Raw genomic sequence first — 26,369 nt, 5'->3', positions numbered from 1 at the left:
AGGGCGGCCGGCTGGTGTCTTAGAGGCTCGGCAGGATCTCTCCAGTAGGCACGGCCAAATCTAATTGTCATGGAGAACTATACAATTATCAAGAAAATTATGCTTCTTACATTGGCAGACGATGAGTGTTCCAAAAATGATGAACAAAGAGAAATTTTCGTGTTAGGAACATTTGCATTTTCCTGATGACTCATGGTATTGATGACTTTTTCATCTGCTGATTGGTCATTTGTACAGCTTACTGTGTGAAGGGTCTGTTTAAGTCTTTTGCCCGTTTGGTGTGTGTGTGTGTGTGTGTGTGCGTTGTTAACACTGAGTTCTGTATGAATACTGAGCTCTCTAAAAGGAGTTCTTTAGACATTCTGGATTCAGGTCTTTTGATGGATGGATGTGTTGTGATATTTTCTCCCCGTCTGTGGTTGGCCTGTTCTTCCCCTCAATGTTCTTTTTAGATGAGCAGTCATTCCCTTCTGGTTGGTGATTTCTCTGTCTTGTCTGAAATTTTTGTCTACCTTCGAGTCAAGTTTAGGTCTAGGGCCAATTTCTAACCCATTTTTGTGCAAAGCATGAGGTAGGGAGTTGGTTTTTCCCATGTGGATACCCAATTATTCCGGCACCATCCCTTGAAAAGACTTTGTTTTCCTCATTGGATAACTTTGGTACCTTTGTCAAAAGTCATTTGATCTGCATGTGTGAGTCTGTTTTGGGATCTGTCTTTGTCTTTCTTTATACCAGTGATACACTCTCTTCATTGTTACAGCTTTATGGTAAATCTTGAAAAGAGATAGTGTACGTCTTCCAGCTTTGTTCATTTACCAAAATTGTTTTGACAATTCTATAGCCTTTGTATTTCCATATAAATTTTGAGTCCAATCTACAAAAAAGTCTGCCGAGATTTTGTTGAGGTTATGTTATATCTGTATATCAGTTTTAGAGAAAATGGATATCTTAATAATAGTGAGCCCTCTAATCCATGAACATGGTATATCTCACCATTTATTTATTTCTTGTTTAGGAACGAGTTGGAGTTTTCAGTATGCACGTCTTACGCATCTTTCATTAATTTTATTTCCAAGCATTTTGTTTATTTGATGCTATCATAAGGGGCCTAATTTTTTTATAGTTTTATTTTTAGGTTTTTAATTAGTACTACATAGAGATATAATTTTAAAAAACTTTAAGTAGGCTTCATGCCTAGGGCAGAGCCCAATACAGGGCTTGAACTCACGACCCTAAGATCAAGACCTGAGCTGAGGTCAAGAGTGGGTGTAGTCACCCAGGTGCCCCAGCAGTTAATTTTTGAATTCAGTTTACTGAATTGTAATTTACATAAAGTAAAATTTATCATTTTAAAGGATGTGATTCAATGACTTTTGACAAATGTATACAGTTTTGTAAGCACCGCTGCTGTCAAGTGTGGGATATTTCTTTCATCCCAGAAAGTTTCCCCCATCCCCTATGGCTAATCCAATTGTGTGCTGGTTTCTAGGAGCCAGTTCTGTATATCTGATTCCGATTTGGTTCTTAAAGGGGATTCTGGAAAATAAGTCAAAATTTGATGAAGTAAAAATTTCTTCTCTTATGGTTTGTTCCTTTCTTGTCCTTTCTAGGAAATATTTGCCCAACTCAGGATCACAAAGATTTTATCCTTTATTTTCTCCTACAACTTTTATAGTTTTAGCTGTTAATTTTAAAGCTCCATTTCAAGTTGATTTTTGTGTTAATATGAAGTAAGGGCCAAGGTTCCCCCCCTCCCTTTTTTCCTTCCTTCCTTCTTGTCTTTCTTCCTCCCTCCGTCCCTCTCTCTGCTCTTCCCCCTTTCCCCTCCTCCTCCTCCTCCCCCTCCTCCCCCTCCTCCTCCTTCTTTTGCAATAGGGATGTCTGTTTGATCTTTTACACTAATACTGTACCATATTGATTATTGTAGCTTTATAATATATCTTGAAAGCAGATGTGCTTGCCCTGCAACTTTGGTCTTCTTTTTCAAAATTGTTTTCACTATTCTAGATTCTTTGCCTTTCCATGTATATGTTAGAATCAGTTTGTCAATTCCTAAAAGATGCCGGCTGAGATACTGATTGGCATTGCATTGAAATTATTGATTAATGCAGAGAGAATGGGCTTCTTAAAATTTTGAGTCTTCGAATCCATGAACATAGCAAATCATGCTGTCCATTCTGGTCTTTACTTTCTGTCTCATTCCATAGTTTCAGTGCAGGGGTTGCACAAGTTTTGTTCAATTTTCTCTCCATATCTAATACTTAATAAGTTGTGAGAGGCAGAAGCAATGCAGAGGAGTCAGCACTGACCTGGGAGCACAGCCACTACCACTATGAGTGTCCTCAACAAACTCAAGAGTGAGGTGACCCTGGAGCAGCTGCAGAAGTGGGACGAGGAAGAGTTTAACCCAGGTCCACTCACTGTGCTCACAGTCAGTCAAGAACAACACCCAAGTGCTCATCAGTGGCCACAACGACAAGAAGCCCCCAGGCCATAGGAATGCCCTTCGACAGGGACAGCGACGTGGTGCTGGCGGAGATGTGGACCGAGTCCCCAAGAGCATTAGGGCAAGAAGTCCACCCCAGTCGACAAGGACCACTACATCTCCAAGAAGTTCCTGCGCAGGGCCTGAGTCGTCATAGTCCTGTGGAACCCACTCATCGCTGACAAGTAGGGGCCTCCTTCTCACCCTCAGAATTCCCTCCTCCATCCTGCAAAGACCTGCCCTTTGTAATGGGAGCAGTAGTCCTGTGTTTTTTCTAAAAAAGCAAACAAACAAAAAACAAATACAATTTAAAAAATGTTGCACATCCACTGTATCCTAAAACCTTGTATGTCACGATCATGGCATCTGTGAACAAAGACAATTTTATTTCTTCCATTTAGAACTTTATGCCTTAGCACACTGTCTAGGATCCCAGCACAGAGTTGAACAGAAGTGGGAGAGCAGGCACCCTGGCCTTTCTCCTGGTCTTAAGGGAAGGGGTTCAGTATTTCACCATTAAGCACAGTGTCAGCTGGGCTTTTTCAAAGATGCCCTTCTCAGGTTGAGGAAGTTTCTCCTAGTGTGGTGGGATTTTTTGCTTTTAAGTCATTAATGATGTTGAATTTTGTCAAGTGCTTTTCCTATTCCTGTGGAGGTGATCACATGATTTCCCTCTTTTATTCTGCCAATGTGGTAAATGACATTGTCTTTTGAATAGTATCCCAGCCTTGCATCACTAGGTTGGATTTTATCTATCATTGAACTCAATTTGCTAATATGTCTTCAGTAATTCTTACCTCCATGCTCATTAGGGATATTGTCCTAGATTTTCTTTTCTTGCAGTGTCCTTGTCCGGTTCTGGTATCAGGTTTATGCTGGTCTCAGAAAATGGGTTGTAGGTGTTCTTTCCCCTTCTGTTTTCTGAACAAGTTTGCATGACTTCCTCAAGTGTTTGCTAGAGTGCACCAGCGAAGCCATTTGAGCCTAGCGTTTTCCTTGTGGAAAGATTTTAATTACAAACAATTTCTTTAATAGATACGGCATATTTGCATTTTCCATTTCTTCCCGTGTTAGTTTGGGATTCCCATCCAAGGACTGGAATCTGCCCATTTCAGCTAAGCTAGTGACTTCATTGGCATAAAGTTGTCGTTCTCCTAATGTCTGTAGTGATGCCTCCCCTGTCATTCCCGGTAGTGGTGTTTTGTGTCTCCTCTGTGACCAAGAGAAGAAAACTTCCAACCCTGTCAGTTGGTCTGTGTCTTCCTGTCGTTCTGTCTGGTTTTGCTGCTGGGTGGGTGTGTGCGTGGCTGGCACTGTTGTGTCTGTTTGATGGCGTGGTCCTGTGGTTGTTAGGAACTATCTCTCTTTGTCACCGATAACAGTCCTTGGCTTAAAGGCCACTTGGATATATATGAGAGCATGTGGCTTTCTTTTGATTGATATTTGCACGATATATCATTTTACACCCTTTGACATTTACGCCATCTATATCTTTAAGAAGTAGTTCTTTTATAAATAACACGTCATTAAGTTTTGCTTTTTTAAAATCCATTCTGAAAACGTCAGCCATTTAGTTGGAATATTAATCCACTTACTTGAATATAATCGTATATATGTTTGCGTTGGAGTCTACAGGTGCACTATTTTTTCTGTTTTTCCTTTTTCTCCATCTATTAATTGTTTATCAATTGTTTATCAATTTCCACGTGTTAGAAAATAAAGGGAGAGGAATCTTTTTCACTGACACCCCAGCACCTTAGCCCTGTGACTGTACTGAATTTGTCCCTGGTCTTTGTCTGCTGGGCCCAGCGCTGCAGCCATGGACTGTTGATCCGGATGCAAAGGGCCCGTGTGGTCAGCGTGGTGTCTGCGTGGGATGGCTTTGCCTCTGCCTCTTCCCGTGTTCTCCACCGTGAGCCACTGCCTCCTGATCTGCAAGGCCATGCTCCTGGGTTTCCCCTGCAGCCTGGCAAGCCCGTGCGTGTGGCCTGGGTGGTCTTGGGCCTTGTCTGGTCCTTGTCTCCTCTTAAAGGCTATGTGCCTATAGGATGCTTCTCCTCAGTCGGCCTGCAAAGGCCTCAGCAGCAAGTCCCAGAATTTGGAGAATCTGGCCCTTTGGGCGCTGGCTGTGTGCTGTGTGTGCATGTTCGTCTGTCCCTGTCTCCCTGTTACCTCTGGCACTCGGGACCCTTGGCCTTTGAATGGGGGTGCGGGGTCTGGGCTGGGCCCGCGGAGACAGCCTGGGACTGTGTGGGGAGAAGTGGGAGCCATCTGGGCCCATGGGGGCGAAGGGGTGGGAGGCGACAGCTGGTGGCTTCCATGCAGAGCAGGCGTCATCGGCTTACCCCACTCGCTGTGGCGCTGGGTCATCTCCATGGCAGCCTCTGTCTACATTCCCCTCTCCCCTCCCGGGCCCTCGGCTCTGCGGCAGGCGCTGGGACCAAGAAAGCCGGCCAGAGGCTCCCTGCTTCTGCAGCTGCCGAGGAGACTGTCCTCCCACAGATGCCACCCAGATCTGCTCCAGGGAGCAAACTGCTCCCTCGTCCTCTTCCTCTGCGCCCAGTGAGCACAGCGGCTCCCCTGTGTCGGGCCTCAGGCCGTGGCCTGCAGCCCAGGTGAATGGGGGTCCTGGTCACACGGCAAGGAAACACCACCTGCCCTTGCCCCTGAAGCTGCCAGCCGCGTGCCACTCGCTGCTGAGCACAGGGAACCAGGGCCTTTCCAGAGCTGCTTCCAGTGGTTTCCAGACAGAGCGGCAGACTCTGGCCAGATGGCAAGTGCAGCCAGGTCCCCGGGTCGTCAGTTGACCACAGGTTGTGCCTCACCCTGCCGACCCCACGCCATCCCCGGGACGCCTGCACCTGGTGCACGTGGGCTGTCCACATTGGCGGTGGCCCTTTGTCGGGGAGCAGAGGACGCAGGCCCTAGCCTCTGAGGGGCTGACAAGGGCCTGCCTCCTGTCGTGGACCTGCTGAGTTGTGGCTTTACCATCCGGAGCCTTCCCCCGGGGCTCCCTTCCCTCTGCTGTAAACAGGATGTGGAGAATCTCCTCTGCTGGCCGAGCTCCGAGCAGGAGTGGCAGTAGGTGGCCAAGACGTTTAACTGATGGCCCCGGTCCCACGAGGGCAGCCGAGAGATCAGAATGCCCTTTGCTGCATTTGCCTCACTGTCCCTGACTTTCCTGTTTCTTTCCTTAAGTGGGGGCTTCCCCGACGAAGCCAAGGGCCAGGAGTGATGTGGGCGACATGGTTCACGGTCAGGAGACACCAAGGGGGCGGCTGGTGCCCAGCCCTGGAAGGAGGCCTCACGGAGCCGCCACAGAGAACACACCGTGCTGTGTGCGTCTGGGGCCAACGTCGCTGACGCCTGGGGACTGCCTGGCCAGCACTCTGGCTCTGCTGGGGTTGCGTGGCCCACGGAGGGGCCACAGAAGTCCACTTTTTTCTGTGGCAGGTGGTTCCGCAAAACCTGCGGGTGCCACGGTCATCGGCGCCTCTGAAGTCCCGTGGCGTTTCCAGCGCAGCCCGAGCTCTTGCCGAGCACAGTGTGGCGGCCGGCTGCGCAGTTTAGAGCCGGGCCTGCCCACGAGTGCTGGTGCTGCGCGGGCCTGGGTGCAGAGCACAGCCCCTCCCCTCCACCGCGCCGCGGACAGACGGACGGAAGGACAGAGGCTTCCCCTGGAGCCGGCCTGAGGCTCACGCGGGAGCAGCCCCGCCCGACATGTGCTTCCTCGCCTGGATCTGAGGGCTTCTGAGTCCCCGGAACTGGTTCTAGGTTCTGGTTCCCACTGAGCTGGTCCCCCTGAGCTAGGGCCCCGTGCCGGGCCGTCAGAGCAGGCAGAATGGACTTCTCTCTTCCAGTTGGGGGGGTGGGGGGGACAGCACGTGCAACAGGGCTTGTTGTTTTTGATAAACAGAGAGGTGTAAAGAAATCATCCGAGGCCCAGATAATCCCTGTTGGCCTGAGAAAGTACCTCACGTGCAGGGTGTGAGCGGGAGAGCCGCGCAGAGGGGCGGGGAGGGGAGGGGAAGCCCCTGGGTCGCTCGCGGGCTCGTGCCTGCACACACGGGCCCCCCGCGTCGAGAGGTGCGTTTACACAAGGAGCCGCCATCCGCGGGTTCTCCGCACTTTTATGAAAACCTCGCTCTTGTCTCATCGGCACAGAAATCTGCCTGGTTTTCGGCATCCACACGAAGTTCGCGTCACAGCTGTGACGGAGCCATGCGACGACCACTGGCTGTGGCACCTGGGTCGTTCGGGCGATTTGGGTTTTGTAGTTGTGCGTGCACTGCCCACAGACCTTGATGGACCCTACGGCAGCGGCTTTGTTGCCCGAGAGAGGGGGTGTGCCCTGACACCCCGCTGCAAGCAGCTCCTGCGAGGGCTGGGCCTCCCCACCCCCACCAGGAGCGCGAACAGCACGAGGCAGAACCAGACCTCTCACTGTGACAGGTCAGAATGGGGTCTCTGTGTCGTCCGTGGACATCTTCACGCTGAGGGTGCAGGGGGGACAGGGTTGCATTCTGACCTGCCTGCGGGGCCCCTGCTTCTTTTCCTGTCCAGTTGGGTTTCTCACGAATCTTACAGGTTCACTGTGATGGGAGGAAATGAGCCCCCCTTGTCATATTTCTTGCAAATACTCTTTCACAGTTGGTAGTATTTTGATTTAAAGTGTTTATTTTTTCTCTCTACAGAAGTTTTATCATCTCGCATATGATTGAACTGATGCCTCTGTGGTTTCTGGATTTGTCTGTCTTGCTGTAGAATTACAAATGAATTCACTGTCACCCGTTGTTTAGAGCTCTTGTGGGTTCAGTGTGTGTGCACACGCCTGTCTGTGTTGTGTTGGGAATCTGTTTTGTCATCAGGTCTGAGGGGGACTAAATGTCACATCTCTTCACAAGCCCCCTGTGTCCCGCACTGAGTTCTGGATGTCTTTGGGTCTCTCTCCACATGCCAGTGACGAGGTTTGTGGGTATTGTGGGGCTGTGGAGCCGACGGCCAAGAAGGAATCCCTGAAGACGTCTTTGGTGCAAAAAGGTGATCTCATTAAAGCACGGGGACAGGACCCACCCGTGGGCAGGAAGAGCTGCCCTGGGGTCGTGACAGGTGACTCATTATATCCCCTCAGGTTCGAAGGGGTCAGGGATAGAGTAAGTCCCTAAGGAATTTTGGAAGCAAGGTTTCCAGGACCTCGAGGGGCTGGCTGTTGCTAGGGAAGCTCCACTTATTACCGCTTAATGAAACCTCAGTCACGAGACCCTCCAGATGTGTATCGGGGGCCATCAGCTTGGGGGTGTGATCGCCAGCATATACTCGGGGGAGTCGAGGTAAAGGAAGTAGACGTGCAGGATCCTGGGGGTTGGGATGACGTCAAGCTAAGACTCTCTTTTGCCCCAGCAAAGCGTCCTCACCGAGGCAGCTGAGGTCCTAGAGGGAGGTCACTCTGCTGGTCTCAAGGACTTGTGGATGGGCTGCGGCAGTAAGGGAATTTACCTTTTCGTTTGCCTGAGTTTCCCACATCGGCATGGCCAGCACTTAAACCCCTTTCCTTTGTTCTCGGGCGGCCAGGAGTGTCTGAGGAATGTCACACGTATTCCCCTGGGGGGGGGGGTGCTGCTGTGAGCCTGTACTCTGCCCTCTATTTCCCCATGCTCCCTTGTCACCAGCACAGGGACAATCTGTCTGTCTGGTTATATGGCAGACTGTATCCCTCACCCCCTTTTAAAAGTCCTATCAGAGGGCAAGGACTGCGGTGAGGGTGGCGGGAGATGGGAGCCCTGGGAATCTTCACATGAAGGGGGTCTGTCCCCTTGAGGATCCCACCGCTCGGGACGCAGAAGCTCTGCCATGCACCTGACTTCTGCAGGATGAATGTGACCTGATGTGATTCGGGAGGTGACAAAACCCTCATCCCAGCTGGTCAGAAGGCAGCCTGGCCCTGGGTGGCAGGGCTGAGTACTGATGGGGTGGAGGGTCAGGCCGGTATGCTGAGGCCCCAGGTAAGAAGTGAATTGCAGCCTGAAGGCAGAGGATTGGAAAGGAGTGTGTGTGCACACATACGTGTTCAAGGGACACGGAGGAGAAACCTGTTCTATGCAGGGCTTTCCCCCTGCTGAGGTCCAGGCCACACGCAGACCCCTCCAGGTCTGGACCGGAGTCTGTGGGGGTCGTCCCAGGGTCCCAGGCTAGCAGGTGCTGTCCATGGTGCTGTCCGCTGGAGGCCGTGGGCGCGGGAGTGAGGCTAGTGGGTGGCGGGCAGGCTCTCCAGGCTCCTGACGCCCACTCACAAGGAGAAGCTCAGGTTGCAGGGGAGGCAGGATGCCCACATTCCTGACTCCTGGAGGTCTGGGGCCCCGGTGTGGTCCCGGCACACCCTTGCCCGGCCGTCTCCCTATGCTAGTGAGTCCTGTCTCTTCCCTTCACGGCTCTCGGGGGGCGCCTCTTAGGCACGGCCAGCTTTATCCCACCTTCACATGGTTTCGTATCCTGGCCAAGACTCTCGTCCTGGAAACCACAGGCTGGATGGAGCACCCACAAGAATGCAGACTCCTGGCGCCACTCAGTTCTTCTGATTCTTATTTTTGGAAACATGAAACAGAAGTCTTATGCTCTGTCTTGAAATAATACCTTTCCTTAATTCTGTTCAATTTAGCCAAAAATAGGCCCACCCTTTCCTAGGATGACAGTCCAACCTCTTGAGCCAGAATGGGGAGGAAGGGGTGCTGGGCTGGAGGAGGGGGCGGCATCTTGGCCACTGGGGGTGTGGCATGGCCAGGGCACGGCCGTCCAGACCAGCCCAGGAGCAGAAGCACGGGCTTCCCCACACATGTGGTCATGCCTCCGGGATGTGAGCAAGCATGTGGGCCCTGTCTAAACGCCCCGGAGCCAGCTCAGGGTGGTGGCCCTGACATGTCCCTGGCCAGGGATCCATGGAGGGGTCTGTGGGGTCAGGGCACTGACACAGCCAACCCCAAGCCGGCCCTTATGGCTCACCATTTTATGTCTTTCTGTGAACATTTTCCTTGCTGTCTTCCCACCCTTGCTGGACATCTGTCTTCACCACTTCCCTGCGGCAGGAGGCCCCCCGGAGGGGCTGGCGCCTAGATTTTCCGGACAGACTGGACTTCCCGTAAACTCTGCTTCCCCGCAAGTGAGAGCATCTTTGGCCTCCTCACGGAGGTGCCCGGCAGGCGGGAGGCCAAGGCGCCTCTCTAATGGAGGGGGGTCGTGTGAGGTCTGGTGCGTGCCAGAGGAAGACAAGTTGGGTGGGCTCTGGGGGGCAGGTGCAGGGGTCCGGTGGTCCCAGACTGTCCAATTTAAACTCAGGGGTGCAGATGATTAGGCTACATGGGGCTGGCCCCACCCTGGTCTTCTGGTGCCGTGAAATCTTGTCATTGGAGGAGGAATGTTGAGGAAAGCGGGTCGAGGTGGAAGGATGGACGCTGGGCTCTGGGGTGACCCTGGAGTAGGTCACGCATGGTGGCGGGCTCTCCTTCGGCTCAGGTCCACAGGAAGGGTCGGGCTCTTAGCTGGTGCACGGGGCGCCAGGACCACTTCTCCACTGAGGACAGGGCTCCTTTGCTGTCGCGCACCCCCTCTTGCTTGTGGGCACCAGCTCGTCTCCCACCCACCCCCACCCAGAGGTCTGTGTGTGGACGCCTGCGGCCCTATGCCGGTGGGCACGTGGACAGTGTACCTGCCCTGACGGCTGTTGGGTGGGCCCAGTGGCAGCGTGGCAGGTGCTGGGGACGACGCCCTGGACTGGGCCCCCTTTGGTGCCTCAAGGAAGCCCTGTTGTATCAGGGGTGGGTCCTTGGGGCTCAGGGGCCATGGACTGATTTCTTAGGGTCCCCGTCACAGCTGTGACCTCTGATCTGCCTTCCTCCGAGGTGTAGCAGCCTGGTCCCAGCAGCTGGGACGTCCCCTGGAGACTGGAAGAGAGGGTGCCTGTGCCCCAGCCACTGGTCCTGGGAGGGGAGGAGGCCAGCCTGCCATGGGGGTCCTGGCCGGTGTGTGGCTCTGCACCAGAGAGGCCTCAGCTGCTGAGGGGACATCACAGCGGGGAGGTCTAAGGGCCCTTCCTGCCCTGGTCCCCTGATGCCCCGACTTGCATTTGCCTGAGGCACTGAGGTGGCCTGAGGACCGGGCCAGCTTCTGCCTGGACAAGGGGCAGGGGACAGCCCCGAGGCCAGGCCCACCAGGTTCCTGAGCCTTGGGTAAATGTCAGCCTGGTAAAGGCTTTGTCGATACTCATTTCCTGCAAAACAAACAACCATGTGGTTTATTAATCTTTAAATCTCGACTTTTCCATCAAAACCATGTGCAAATGTCTTTTCAAAGAAAAGGTCTGACATAAAACCGTGCACTTACCGTGAGATGGAATTTAAAATAGCAACTTTCCCTTAACAGTGCTGCACTGCTTCTGTTTATGCAAACGCAGCGTGGGCTCGGCCTGACGGAGACGCCAGGCTGCCCGCTCGTGCGCGCTGGGCCAGGGTCGGCTGTTGGTGCTTCCCCGGGCAGGCGGAGCCCCCAGACCTGTCCCTCTGCCCAGAGCCCCCAGGCCGTGGGAGGTGGCCCCTCCACTGCGTCCCAGCCTGGCCGGCATCCAGGTGCCAGCGGGGCTGCGCCCGGGCGCCGACTGGCTCGCGGCAGCCGGCGGGCTGTGCTGGGGAAGCCGGCTCTGGGACACTGGGCAGAAATGTGCGCCTCTCCCACACTCACTCCTTCACTCCCTGCCTCATTCATTCATTCACTCATGCACTCAACAAGTGTCTCTCGGGCGCAGAGGGCCAGGCCAGACGCTGCAGGACAGCTTGCTGAGCCCCTCGGAGGGCAGCGCCCGGACCTGCCAGGAGCCGGCGGCAGAACCTCAGAGCACCTTTTGGGACAAGGAGCTTCCTGGGTCAGGTGGAGGCCGCCCCCTGGGTGAGGCCGTGTCCTGAACACAGAGGCACGGTCCGAATCCCGTCAGTTTGTTTGCAAGCTGTTAGAAGGCCAGGTAGACAGTAACTGATTCTTGGTGAGGCTTAAGTAGGATATTAACTGACGGGAGGTGCTTGGGGCTGTGTGAGCTGCAGGGGCCCCAGGGCGGCCCCACCTGTGCACGGGGCCAGTTCGGGCCCCCCAGGCAGATGGCGCACCGTGGCAGCCTGGGGTCTGGCAGCTCTTGACGTGTAAGCTGACGCACGGGGGCGCGACCATCCAGCCTCATCGGCTTGGCAAGGGCCTTCGTGCCTTTGGGGATAAATCGGTCCTTCAGCCTGAGGCCCAGCAGCTGCAGGGGCGGAGGCGGCAGCTCGCAGCGGGGCAGGGGGGGTGGTGATAAACGGCTGCGAGGCCCCAGGCTCCCTCGACAGCTTTTCCCTGGCACCTCCCTCCCCTGCAGCTCACGGGAGTTCTCTGGGGGAAGGTCTGGATCAGCCGGCACCCTCATAACACACATCCTTCCCACAGCCTAGAAGTTGCCAGGATCCCAGGGAAGCATGCAGGCTCCAGGCTGGACGTGTCTGTCAGACCCGGGGCCAGCTGCCCAGTAAACCCACTCGAAGAGAGCCTGTGTCAGGCCTCCATGTGCACACATACACACGTGTGCACATGCATGTACACACAGAGAGCCACATCCACGGGCACACGCATGTGCATGCACACACACAGAGCCACATCCAGGGGCGTGCGTGGGCACATGCACACACACACAGAAAGCCACGGGCACACGCATGCACATGCACGTACACACCGAGCCACATCCACGGGCACACACGTGTGCACACATGTAGAGCCACGTCCACGGGCACACACGTGCACATGCGCCCGCAGACATGAACACATGCACAGGCACAGAGCTGCCCCCACAGCCAGCACCTGCACGCACACACTCCCAGACACGAGCACACATGGACACACGCAGAGCCGCACCCACAGGCACATGCACACACAGATGTGATCTGAGGTGTATCATTGGGCTTCAGAATAAAAATAAATTTTGTACTGTGCAAACTTCTCCGTTTTGGCCACATTTCTTTTCTTTTTTTTTAAATTTTTTTTAATGTTCATTTTATTTTTGAGAGAAAGATGGGGAGGAGTAGAGAGAGAGGGAGACACAGAATCTGAAGTAGCTCCGGGCTCTGAGCTGTCAGCACAGAGCCAGGCACAGGGCTCAAACCTGCGAACCAGGAGATCATGACCTGAGCTGGAGTTGGGATGCTTGACCGAGTCACCCAGGCGCCCTGGCCAGGTTTCAAAGGGCTTCCAAAGGAGACCAGCAGCCTGCACCCAGCACCCTGTTTCTAGAGAGGGGTTGCCCCTGGTACGGCTGGTTAGCTCTGCCCAAACGGAGCCCGGGACACATTCTGTGGGCACAGCCTCCAGTCAGTGTGGGGGAGAGGGGTGATACTGTGCGGGTCGGGCTGGTCCTGGGGCTGAGCACTGGGTTGTGCGGGGTGCCCGGGGCCACTGCTGACTGAGCAGTCTCAGAGCTGGCCCACTCCCCTGGGGTCTCTGTGGCCAGCTGGTCCGGCCGTGGTGGCTCCACGCGGGCAGGGGCCAGGAGAGCATCCGGCATGGCTGCCCCCGCCTAGCCTAGCTGCCCATCAGAGAGGGCCTCGCCCCAGAGCTGGGGGGAGTGGCAGAGGCCACAGCCGTGGCTCCTCCTGGCCTCCTCACCTCAGCCCCCGGCCCCAGAGCCGCCAGCAAGTCCTGCTGGTTGGGCCTCCGTGGTCACCCTCGCCAGGTCCTGCTCACATGACGTGGGCTTCATGTCGACACGCCCCTTGGCACCCCTTCCCACCAGCTGAGCCCACTCTGAATACCTGTGTCCCCCTGAGAGCCTTCTGAGCAGCTTCCCACCCCCATCACCGGCCAGCCCCCCACTGCACCACCCTCATAGCCCCCGGTCTCTCTCAGCATCTTGGTTGGCCCCTCCCATCTGCCCCTGGGCACAGGTGCGTGAGGATCCCGGAGACTGGATTCTGACCCACTGCTCTGTCTCTTGGCCCTGTGACTGTTGCATGGTCACTCAGCCTCTCTGATCCCATTTCCTGCGCTCACTCAGTGAACGGCTCCTTCCTGCAGCGTAAAAGGCTGGATACCTATAACCCGCCCCCTCTGCAACCTGGCATCATCTCTTTTTTACGTATGGGGGTAATTACAGTAAAATGCAGAGCTCTGAACTATTTTTTTTAAGTTTATTTATTTTGAGAGAGAGAGTGTGAGCAGGGGAGGGGCAATAATTTTGTTCTTCATTTGCAGAATTTCTTTATATATTTTGGTTACAGGCTCTGTGTTGGACATGTGTATTTGCAAACATTTCACTTCCTTAGTAGTGTCCTTTAAAGAGCAGACGGTTTTGATTTCTGCAAAGCACAACTTATCAATTTTTTCATGGTTAGCATTTCTGGCATCGTGTCTGAGAAGTCTTCGCCTGTCTCCAGGCTGCAAAAGTATGACCGTATGTTTTTCTTCCAGGAGTTGTCTTGTGTGTATGTTTGCAATCTACCAAGAATTATGTTTTGGGCACGGCACAGTTAGCACTTCTCGCAATGATGCTCAGCTGCTCCAGCACCACTTGTGGAAGGCTCACATTGCCCCATAGACCTTGTCAGTGCCTTGTGCCCTTGGAAAACCCAGGTGACCACATGCGTTGGAGGCCGTTGGTGAACAGCGAGCCTGTTCCATTGCCCTGCGTCCGTCTTCATACCAGCGCCACACAGTCTTCATTACTGTACTTTTTTTAAAAAAATTTTTCGGGGTGCCTGGGGGGCTCAGTTGGCTGATCGTCTGACTTCGGCTCAGGTCATGATCTCACGGTTCATGGGTTCGAGCCCCACGTCAGGCTCTGTGCTGACAGCTCGGAGCCTGGAAGCCTGCTTCCGATTCTGTGTCTCCCTCTCTCTCTGCCCCTCCCCTGCTCATGCTCTGTCTCTCTCTGTCTCAAAAATAAATAAAAACATTAAAAAAACAATAAATGAAAAAAACAAAATTAAAAAATTTAAAGGCAAAGAGCTAACAAACTGACTTTACACATTTTGAAAAGCAAGGACATGTAACATTTTAATTAGCCATTTAATTTTACTCTGAACAAATGTTAAGTTTTCAGTAAGACTTTGGGCAATAAGAGCGACTCCTATGTCTTCTCGAAGGCCTTGGAGTTGTGTGAACCTCCTGTGGGGCCCAGAGCCTTGGGTTCGGGCTAGATGGGGCAGCCAATGCGCAACAGTGAATCACCGCAAGGCACGGGCATAGACGTGGTGCCAAGGAGTGTGCGTGCACTTCATCACCAGCCCATCAGTACAGGAAGGAGGGTGTTCATTCACGTGCAATAAATGTGAGAGTCCTGCCTTTCAACAACCTGTTCCAGTGAGCACAGACTAATTCAGACCAAAACGTACGCTAATTTTTCTCAGGTATTACTTTCCCATTGTCTACAAAACAAAAAACTGTTGGTGGTCACAAAACTCTACACTCAAAATATTAAAGGGGCACCTGGGTGGCTCAGTTGGTTAAGTGTCTGACGTTGACTCAGGTCATGGTCTCACAGCTCGTGGGTTTGAGCCCCGTGTCGGGCTCTGTGCTGACAGCTCGGAGCCTGGAGCCTACTTTGGATTCTGCATCTCCCTCTCTGCAACTTCCCCACTCATGCTCTGTCTCTGTCTCTCAAAAATGAATAAACGTTAAAAAAATTTTTTTAATATTTATTAATTAACTTATTTATTTATTTTGATAGAGGGAGAGAGCACACACAGGGGAGGGGCAGAGAGAGAGAATCCTAAGCAGGCTCTGCGCTGTCAGCATGCAGCCCAGTTCGGGGCTCCATCTCACGAACTGTGTGATCGTGACCTGAGTCAAAACCAAGACTCAGATGCTTAATTGACTGAGCCACCCAAGCACCCGATTACTGTACCCTTATGTGAAGTCTTAAAATCAGGTAGTGCAAGTCTTCCAACTTTGCTCTTTTTTTTAGCATTATTTTTCACTATTCTAGGTCATTTAGATTTGCATATAAATTTTAGTGTCTGATCACCCCTTTCTGCCCAAGAAAGCCAGCTAAGGCTTTGACTGAAATTGCATTGGTTCTATAACTACCTCTGGGAAAAGGTGGGTCCCGCACAATGTTCACAATCCCCCAGGAGCAAGGGGCAGTCTCCACTTACCTCGGTTCTGCTTAATCTCTCAGTGGTTTGCAGTGTTACATGGAGGGTCTTGTACAGCTTTCTTAGACATGGTCCTACCTTAAAAGGCCTTTGGTGCTATTGTAAGAGGGACTTGGAAAATCTCTTTTCAATGGCTTGTTGATAGTACATTAGAAATCCAAAAAAAATTTATGTATAGACCATGTATCACGTAACCTTGCTTAATTCACAGAGCTTTTAGCTCTGGAAGGGGTTTGTAGAGTCCTTAGGATCTTCTCTGTAGACCACTAGGTTGTCTTTTCTGTGGTTTATTTTTAACTTTTCCTATGTCGTGGGCCAGGGCTGCATAACATTAAGGAAAATGATGAGAGTGGACAGCCTTGCCTTGTTCCCCATCTTGGGAGAGCATTCACTGCGTTACAGCTAAATGTGGTCTTAGCTGCAGACTCTGTAGGTGTCCCGTGTGACAGTTAAGAGATCCTGTTCTCATTTGTGGAGTCTTCGTCATGAACACCTGTACATTTCGTCAAATGCACCTCCTGCCTCTGTTGAGGTGATCATAGGGTTGTCCTTCATTCTGTGAGTGTAGTGACTCTAAGTGATTGGTTTTCAAAGTTAAACCAACCTTGCATTCCTGGTGTGTACTTCAGCAGTCATGATGTATTATATTTTTTATATTGCTGCTAATTTGCTAATATTTCGTTAAGGAAGTTTGTGTGTATGCTCACGAGAAATCTCAATCTATGGTTTTCTTGTAATGGCCTTATCAGGCTCCGGTGTTTGGAAAATGCTGATCTCATAAAACAAGTTATAAGGTGCTCGATTTCTCTATTTTCTAAATGAGCTTCTGTAAGACTGGTATTGTTTCTTCCTTTAAAAACTTGATAGAATTCACCAGTGAAGCCATCTGGGCTGGACTTCTTTTTTACAGAGTGGTTTTCAATTATGAATGCATTATTTAGAAACAATAGACGTGACACTGTGCAGGTGGTGTGTTTCTTTTTGTATTCATTTGGTAAATTGTGTATTTCAAGGAATTTCTCCATTTACGTAGCATAATTTGTTGACATGAAGTTAGTTCATAATCTTTTTAAATTATTCTTCAGATGCCTGTAGGATGGGTAATGGCATCATTTTTCTAAAATTCTTAATATTTGTGCTTTCTCTCTTATTTAAAAAAAAAATCAGTCTTCCAAAGGTTTGTCGACGTTATGAATCACAAAAATAACATTCAGTTTTGTTGTTACTTTTGTTTTTCTGTTATTTGTCTCTAGTTAAGTGGTTTCCATTCTTTACTATTTTCTAATTTCTACTTTGGATATACTTTGTTCTATTCCATCGTCTTGTTTATTTTTTTTTTCTTTTTTTTTGTTACTTTTTTTTAAACATTTTAATGTAATCTCTATACTGAACATGGGGCTCGAACTCATGACCCCGAGATCAAGAGTCCCATGGTCTCTCCATCGTCTTGTTTTCTGATGTAAGTACTTGGAGCCGTAAACTTCCCTCTTCAAACCACCGTGGCTACATCACTTTTGATATGTTTTGTTTTCAAACGTGTACGTACCCAACCAAAGAGCCTCGGCACCCAGGGGACCTGCAGAGAGCAGTGGTTAAACTCAGCACCGTAGCAGATTTGCGTCTCTCTGTCCCTGTCGGGCCGGGGAAGAAGAGACAGGAACCTTCCAGCAGACAGTGGGCTTGTGTAGAATTCTGCTTCCAGTAACTACGAAACACATGGTTTTCTAAAACAAACAAGGAATGTTTATTAAAATTTAGCTTTACATAAGTGAAACCGTGGAGTGTGTCGGGCCCCTTTCTCTCGATGCTCCGCGTCCACGGGATGGATGGGTCTAGGCCGTGTGTAGCAGTCGCCGCCGCATTCTCGTCGTGCCTGGAGTTCTGTATGGCTACGTCACACCTTATTATTATCCATTTGACGAAGGCCAAGCACTTGGGGTCATTTCCAGTTTTGCGCCGTTCCGCCTCTCTTGCACTCGTGTCTCGGCGGGCGTGTGCTGTGCGTGTGTGTGTGGACTGGCCGGGCCGTGTGGCACCCGGAGCCCAGGCTCACTCCCACAGCAACGCGTGTGAGTGCCCGCTGCGCACGGCCCTGCCGGCCTCTGTGTCGGTCACTGTGCTGGCCGTGGGGAGGTCCCTGTTCTGCTCAGTTTCATACCCCTGGTCGCTGAGATGCCCAGCTTGTTTCCATGTTGACCCGGCACTTGGGTCTCTTCCGCGTGAGGTGCCTATTCAAGAACTTGGCCGTTCTCTGTCTTTTTCTTGCTGAGCTGTAGGAAATGTTTCTGTGCACCGGGCGTCTTTGTCCAGTATCTGTTACGAGTGCATTCTCCCCGCTCTGTGCCCCCACGGTGTCCCGTGACCAGCAGTACGTGGGTGCGTGCAGATGTCAGAGCCGATCTGGGCACGTGCTCTCCACGTTCACTGTCCCGTGTGTCACTCATGTCTCGATAAAGCCGTGAAAATGCCCTGTACTGTAGGCCACCAAGAGAAGCTGGGCCACGTCTATATGGAGGACGCCCGAAGTGAGTGAGGACACATGGCATTTTAGTGGATGCAAATATCAAAACAATGTCTGTTTCCTCACAACTGATATTCAGAGTACTGAATTTATTTTTATTTTTTAATTTTTTAATTTTTTTAATGTTTATTTTTGAGAAAGAGAGAGTGCAAGTGAGGGAGGGGCGGGGGGGGGGGGAACACAGAATCCAAAGCAGGCTCTAGGCTCTGAGCTGTCAGCACAGAGCCCGATGCAGGGCTTGAACCCATGAACCGTAAGATCATGACCTGAGCCAAAGAGCTTAACCGACTGGGCCACCCAGGTGCCCTCAGAGTCACTGAATTTAGAGAAACAAACAACCTACGGCTTCTGTGGAAGTTGATGAACTGACAGACAATTGATGTGGATGAACAAGGGCCCCTGGAGAAGGCAGGCCACAGCCCGTGGTGGCTTCCCCCACTGGGCACCAGTGTCCACCGTAAAGCCTAAATGAGGAAGGTCGGTGTTGGTTGGGGTAGACATGCAGGACGAGGGAAGGCACAGACCCGGCAGCGCAGGCACAGGAGGGCTCTGGTCTGAGTCACAGGCGGCCCAGGGAGTCGGCACTCAAGGGGACGTTAGTAAGAAGGCCACGCGGGCCAGAGAAACGGAGACTCTAATGGTGTATCGGGTCCAGGAGGGGGGGTCAGGGGGTGCTGATCCTCGTCCCCATCCCCTCTGCTGGCTTCGTGCTCCCACGGTAGCCCCAGAAATGGTTCCTTCTGCTCCTTCTGCCCTGCTCTTGCCACCGTGGTGGACACTTCTCCTGAGTTCCGGAAGCCCAGGGCCAGCTCCAGTCGGACAGCTTCGCTCTGACGGGCCAGGCCTGGGCAGTGGGACGCGGGCGGGTGCTCAGAGAGCCGGGGGCTCCTGGGCGGAGGGGAGCAGATCCTGGTGCAGTCGGCCCCGCTGCCCCTCGCAGAGGGCAGCAGGACACAGGCTGTCCTGTCCTCCCGGACGGACCCGCTGCTCTGCGGTCATGATGCGCCAGCACCAAGGGAATGGAGGTCCACCTGGAATCCTGTTTTGAAACTGGACTGAGTGTAAATAAAATACAGATTTGATGGGTGGGGCTTGGGTTTGTATGAATTTAACACAGTTTAATGTTGTTCTAAAGCGAAGGGGTCAGAATGAAGCTGCCTTAGCCACACGTGTGATTTCTTCTTTTTTTTTTATTATTTTTTTTAAGTTTATTTATTTATTTTATCATTATTTTTTTTAATTTTAACGTTTATTTATTTTTGAGACAGAGAGAGACAGAGCATGAACAGGGGAGGGGCAGAGGAGAGGGAGACACAGAATCTGAAACAGGCTCCAGGCTCTGAGCAGTCAGCACAGAGCCTGACGCGGGGCTCGAACTCACGGAACCGTGAGATCATGACCTGAGCCGAAGTTGGACGCTTAACCAACCGAGCCACCCAGGCGCCCCAAGTTTATTTATTTTTGAGACAGAGAGAGACAGAGCATGAACGGGGGAGGGGCAGAGAGAGAGGGAGACACAGAATCGGAAGCAGGCTCCGGGCTCTGAGCCATCAGCCCAGAGCCCGACGCGGGGCTCGAACTCCCGGACCATGAGATCGTGACCTGAGCTGAAGTCGGACGCTTCACCGACTGAGCCACCCAGGCGCCTCACGTGTGATTTCTTATGTTTTCCATTAAGAAAAGATAGGATTAGTGACTGTCCTGCCCCCTTCCCTCCCACCTAGGGTGATCACCTTGGAATAGCAAAGTCGTCTAAACCCCGTTCTGGTTGGCCCCCTGGCCAGCTTTGGGGCGACTGTGAGGCCCGGTGTGTGTGCCTGCGGAAGCCTAGCCGTGCTGGTTCTCGCAGAATCCTCCCTCTGCGGAGCACGCGCCCACCGATGAGTGCAAGCCCCTGGGACGCCCCCTCTTCCGCACAGGGCCTGCCCTGACCACCGTCCCCACCACATGGGGCCATCTGTGTGGGGCCATGCAACGGCAGCCATGCCCCCTACGTGGCCTCAGCCCACTCGGTCGTGGCCCACTTCCAGAAACAATTACTATTGCTTTCACTGAAGTGAAAGCCACGTCACATAAAACCAGCCGTTTTAAAGCGACCGGTCGGCAGCATCTTGCACATTTTGCAGCGTTGTGTTAGGACCACCTCCGACACCCAGTTCCGAGATGTTTTCCCCGCGGAAACCGGTCCCGCTGGCAGCCGCGGCTGCGGTCTGCTCTCTGGTCCACAGGCCGCCCATCGTGGGCACTCCTGGTCGGTGGCATCGCGCGGGGCCTGTCAGTTCGGGCCCCCGTCACCCAGCGCCAGGGTTTCAAGGCCTGTCTCCGTTGCAGCAGGTGCCAGAGCGCCACCCCGTCTGGTGGAGGAATAAGCCACGAGCTGCGGGGCACTCAGGCTGTCCCCACCTGTTGGCTGTTTCGTGGGTCCCCTGCCCGTGGTGCGCCTCTCACCACGAGCGCCCGGGCTCCCTTCCCCCTCTGCTCCCTCAGGCGCCTCTGCCCCGCGGTCCTCCTGCACCTGCGCGGTGAGCCCCGCACCGCCTCCGGCCCGCACGCGTTTCCTGGAGCGAGGCCGGGGTCCTGAGTCGCATCTCCTGAGTTTCAAATGTGGGATTCTCGTGCACAGCAGGGACGCTGCCCCAGCCCGAGCTGAACCGCCTCCAGTGGCGCCATCCCTGTGCTCCCTCAAGGTGCCCGCCAGCTGGATTCTGCAGCCGCTTTAGAAACCTTTCCCCATATGGGGCGCCTGGGTGGCTCAGTCGGTGAAGCGTCCGACTTCGACTCAGGTCATGATCTCGCGGTTTGTGAGTTCGAGCCCCACATCGGGCTCTGTGCTGACGGCTCAGAGCCTGGAGCCTGCTTCGGATTCTGTGTCTCCCTCTCTCTCTCTCTGCCCCTCCCCTTCTCACACTCTGCCTCTCTCTGTCTCAAAAATAAATAATAAAACATTAAAAAAAAAAAACCTTTCTCGATACGTGCGCACACCAGAACAGCATGCTATACAGCCTCGCTTGTGTTCGAACTTTATAGAGAGACCATCTGTTGCCTTCTGGGGCTTGCTTGAGGGGTTCCCTGTACCCCTTGAGTTGTGTGGCGCTTCTAGGCTCCTGGCTCATGGCACAGGGAGTGTGAGCTGGGCCTGGGCGGGGCCGGCCCCCGGTGTCCCCTCTGTGGCCTGCCCGTGCCCTGACTTTGCACACAGGCGTGCCCGTCCCACCTGCAGGCTCAGCGGCCGGCCTCAGGGTCACGGGGCACCGGATGTACTTGTGTGGGGTGGATTCGCTGAGACAGACCCACCACTGGAGCCCCAGGACCCTCTCTCTCTGTCAGTTTGAGAAAATAAGACCTCTTCTCGCGTTGTAAGCAGAAGCTTCTTGGGCCGTGCAGGGGGATGATAGACTGTTCTGGGACCCCATGGGCTTGAGGAGCTGGGCAGAGGCTTGTGCACTGGGCTCTGCAGAAGACCCGGGCCCCTCGTCCAGTCCCGTGTCCTTTCTTCCTGCGTCTGCTGTGACCGTGCTGCGGCCCAGCTCGGGCCGGGCCGCGTGGGGCAGGTGTGGGCTGCCGTGCGGGTGGAGGCGGAGGGCGGATCGTCACCTCCGAGGTTCCCCAGGACCAGCAGTGCCACCCTTCGGGATCGCTGGTGTGACAGCGCAGGTGCCAGGCTGGCCTGCTGGCTCCCAGAGCAGAAGCAGTGACCGCAGCTTCGGGGTCTGTGCTTGTAGCGGCTGCTGTGGTATCTGGGGCTGCCTTCAGCCGGGCCCGTGTCCCCATGCCCCCACACACACACACTGGAGCCTCTGATGGGCAAATGGTGCCCACGTGGCTGCTGTGGCCCAGGCACGGAATGCGGAGGGCAGGGCCCTGCTGCAGATGCTGTGTCCGGGCCTGAGCTGGGCACCCTGTGTATCTATATGCTCCTCCGGTCCCTGGGTGAGGGGTGGGGAAGCAGACCCTGACTGCAGCCGCCAGGGACTGGCCAGCTGGGGGCCCTGGCTTCCTGAGAGGGGCCCAGGCCGGCCCTCCTGTGGGGCCCTGTGCCCTCCTGAGCATTGCACACACACCCCATGTGACTTCCTGGCTCTGGAAAGACTCGGTCTCCTCCGCGTTGTGGTTAGAACTTGCCCGTGGTGCGGGAGCCTGTGTGTGCATGGCAGGGGTGCAGGGTGGGGGGGAGGGGGCTGGGGCAGTGCCCCTCGCCCAGGACACAGGAGCTGGCTGAAGCCGGGGGCTCAGCTGTGAGCAGAGCCCAGAGGCCCCCTCTCCCCAGCTGGTCCACACCGCTGACATCAGGAGTCCTGTGTTCTGAGCAGGACCCGTTCAGAAACCACCTTTGTCTGCACCCTGGCTGGGCTTTGTGGGGCGGGCCTGCGGGTGTCTCTGAGGTTTGGTGGGTGAGGCCCCGCCCAGGCTGCTTTGGCAGCTGTCGTGTCTGTGGCGGCGCGGAGGACGCGCCCCCGTTTGCAGGGACGGCTCTGATACGGGAGCCCCTGGCCTGTGAGCAGAGCTTTGCCCGTCCCTTCTTCCCTGAATCACATTTAATGCTGTTTGTGTTGTGTGGCTCTGGTGACGTGGCCCTGTCCTCCCAGTGGCTGGGAACTATGGCAACAGCCCCCAGGCTGCAGCAGGCGGGAGGAAGAGCCAACCAGCCGCCACGTAAAGACCCACTGAGCTGAAATGCTGGGCCCGTTCGTCGAAGGCACCTGCCTCGTAGGGAGCCACATCCCAGAAAGTCTGCGGGTCGCATTTCTCAGGGAAACGGCAGGGAAAGCTCTGGAATATCCAGGCGCTTTCCCCAGACACTTGGTTGCACCCACCTTGGTGGAGGGGGGCCACGCACGGCCAGTGTCCCCACCTGGGCAGGGGTCTCTGGCGAGGCTGGCCGGGAAAGGAGTTTCGTGGCCTCGTGTGCGGCTCGGCAGCTCCACGCGTGGTCGGACAGGCTGCAGTGTTAGTGCCCGGTCAACCTGTGCAGCAGAGCCCCCAGCCTGAGCCGGCGACTGGGGGTCCCGGGTCCACGGGGCGGCTCACGGGTACCCCAGGGACTGGTGGCCTTGACCCTGGGGCCTCTCTTGGTGTCAGAAAAGGGGCTCGGCTGACGAGGGGCTGGGCAGTGGGGTGTCAGGCCTGGGCCGCTGCCACCGGCGGGAGCCTCGGCGACCAGGGTGGAGGGTGGGCAGGGCGGTGGGGGCTCCAGGGCCCGGTGGACAGGGGTGATTGGGCTCTCGGTGCCAGAACACATGACGGGGCCTGACATTGAGGCTGCATTATTGAGGCTGGTCCAGGAGGGCTCGACGGCCAAAGCGAGCGTGAAGCACTCCACCTTGTCCCCTCCCAGGGGCTGAGGCCTCCCCACCCCCAACCCCCCTGGTCTCCCTCCCCCGGGACCCCCGAGCCTGCGCCCCCTCTTCTGGGCACTGCTGCTTGGTAGCCCGGGAACCCCGGTGCCCCCTTGCTCCAGCCTCTGAGGTTCTCCCGCTTCCTGGGAGGGCCCCGTCTGTGGGGAAGGGGGTGGGGCCTGCAGGACTGTGCCTGGAGCCCAGAGGCTGCAGACAGGCAGATGGAAAGACAGAGGGACGGGCTTTCTCTAGCCCCTGGCCTGGCCGAGCATCTCTCACCGAGTGTTGACCTCTGACTTGCATCCTGGGATTTGTCCATATCCCTAGGGACTTGGGAACCCCTGTTCCCCCCTGGGAGCCAGCGTCCTAGGGGATTCCCAGCATGTGACCCGGGGTCCCCCTCGAGTGTGGCTGCTGCCACCAGGACCCGAGCCGCCCTGGCCTCTGGGTCTGTCTGCGCTGCTGGCTGCGGGGGCTGGGCTGGTGCTGACATGGGTCGGTGGCGGGGGGAGGGCTGCTTGCCCCCCAGAGCCAGCTGTGCTCTGCCCCTTCCCAGGCCCAGCTCTCCCTTCCGAGCACCCAGGAGGCACATGCATGTCAAATCCGGGCATGCTGGTGGGGGGGGGGGGTCCTGACAGGGCAGGGAGGGAGAGGGACTCAGAGGTCAGATCAGAGTTGGGTCAGGAGCAGGGGTCTGGGGCCCGTTTGCTTTACTGGGCAGACCTGCCCCAGGGTTCAGGACTCAGCTGCTCCAAAGGCCTGTTTCCCCCCTCCTCAGCCCCCCACCCCACCCAGCTCCTGGGTCCTCAGTGCACTCCTGTGTCCCTATGCGGCTGAACTGGGGGCCCCCAGGGCAGATTCCACCGCCGCGTATTATTGGGGTGTTTGAGGTTGGTCCTGATGGTGGCACTGGTAGGGGGCTGAGCACCTGGGAGAGGGAGGTGGCCAGGGGTGGGCCTTGAGCAGGACCCCTCTGGGCATCCCCGGGGGAGGCACTGCTACCCGAAGCCACGGGAGGCGGCCTGGCCGGAGCACCAGGTCCTATCGCACAGACTCCCCCCATCGGACGCTGGAGGGGCGGGGCCCCAGGCAGAGATGCATTATTGATGTGGCTGTTGCCTTAATCACTGATTTATGAGGGTTTCGGGTGCCCTCTGAGGATGTCTGTGCCTAACGCCGGAACTGAGCTGCAGACTTTGCGGACCGGATGGGATCCGGGGCAAACAGTGCTGCTCTGGGAAGGTATCACTAGTTGGGTTTCTGGGCCAAGGCTTTTACTGTAAGCAGACGGGGGAGGGGGTCTCTCCTGGGGTCCAGCCGGGGGCAGGAAGGCGTCAGCACCCCTGGCTTCTCCAGTCACCCAGGTCCCCAGGCCTAGGCACTTCCTGGGCATGAGAAGGGGCATTATTCCAGAACCTAGGACCCCAGAGGCCTCGGCACAGTCTCTTGGCTGGTACACATCCTCGCTGCTGTGTCTGTTCCTCAGAAAAGACAGGGCGGGTGTGTTGCTCCTGCCACCCTGGGCAGGGCACTGAACTGGGAAGGGCAGCTGCCCCCCCCCCCCCCCGGCATCCCATGCTGGGCAGGTGCACGAGTGCTCAGAGGGGCCAGCGGAGGCTCCCTGCAGAAGGGCCCAACGGCTGAGCAGCTGGCAGGGAGGGAGTGGGGTGCAGAGGGGACCCAGATGGAAGGAAGGGCAGGCTGCGAGGCCTGGGTCTTTGGGTTGTGGTGCTGGCTCCCCGAGGCCCTTGCTCTTCTGCCCCGAGGGGCCCGGGGTCCTTCACCCGGAGTCTGCTGTGACTCTCCAGCTGTTTCCTCGCCTGGAAAAGGGGAGCACCCACCCCTTACCTGGTGGCTCTGAGAACTTGGTGGGATCAGAGCGGGAGGGCTTCAGAGAGTGCCCGCTCGTGGCACCTGCTGGTCCTGGTTCCCGGCAGGGCCGGTGGCCTTGCAGGACAGCCGGTGGCGAGCCGGTCGAGGCCTCAGTGGTGACCGTGCCTGCAGGTGACCCGCTTGTGCAGGGGCCGGCCCGTGCGCCCGGAGGAGGCAGGGATTTCCACAGAGGCCACGCAGACCCTGCAGAGGGCCGGCCTCAGCCGGACTGGATGGTTTTCTGGGGGAGTTTTCTGGGTCATAGGACGTAAGACAAAACGGAATCGACTTCTGAATGAATTGCAGCGACTCGTGATGTTTGATTTATGATTGCAGCTTTCCCAGTATCCCCACTTCTGGTATGGAATTCCCCCGAAGACGCTCTGAGGGCCGGGCCTCTCCTGGGTGGCCACAGAGGCAGGCCGGGAAGGGGACTCGTCCCCGGGGCCACGGGCAGGCCACCTTCCACACGGGGCCCACCTGCCAGGCCCTGAAGGCGTCAGGAGCAGGCTGGCCTCTGGGTCTGCAGGGGCCCCCTCCCCCACCCCGTGGCGCGGGCAGTGTCACCAGTGACAATAGCGGTGACTCACGGCCCTGCAGAGGCTCTATTTTTACCCTCCCCGGGCTCACCTCCTCTCCCGCTCTCCTCCTCGCTGGGGACGCTGGCTTGTGAACCTGCCGGGCCTCACGGCTGCCCAGGGACCTGAGCCCACTGAGCCAACAGCAGTCGAGGGGTTCCTCTGCCCACGGAGGGCGAGCGCTGAACTCCGGTCGGCAGACCGTTGTTATTTTTGGGGAAAAGTGTTCAGAGAGCACCTCACATGGTCTTTGGATTTGAGGCGACTGCACGAGGGCCTCCGGTTGGCTTTCACTGCTGCTCACCGAGCATGCGACCAGCGTTGCGCTCTGGGGGCGACCCCCTCCCTCTCCTTCCAGCCACCTGTGTGACAGTGGCCAGGCCAGCGGGTTAGGTCAGGTCGGGTCGGGTCCTGGGAAACCAG

General features: G+C 55.3%; 1 protein-coding gene and 1 pseudogene across 3 annotated transcripts in view; both read left to right on the top strand.

The window, feature by feature from the left end:
- Window positions 1-26,369, top strand: part of STK32C (serine/threonine kinase 32C) — a 78,297-nt gene that overhangs the window by 15,536 nt on the left and 36,392 nt on the right. The gene's annotated exons all lie outside the window — the stretch shown is intronic.
- On the top strand, window positions 2,001-4,669 carry LOC123380962 (annotated as a pseudogene).

The sequence above is a fragment of the Felis catus genome, chromosome D2 (assembly GCF_018350175.1).
Source record: "Felis catus isolate Fca126 chromosome D2, F.catus_Fca126_mat1.0, whole genome shotgun sequence".
Lineage (NCBI taxonomy): Eukaryota > Metazoa > Chordata > Mammalia > Carnivora > Felidae > Felis > Felis catus.
The sequence above is the reverse complement of the archived record's forward strand: the minus strand, read 5'-3'. Positions and strand labels throughout refer to the sequence as shown.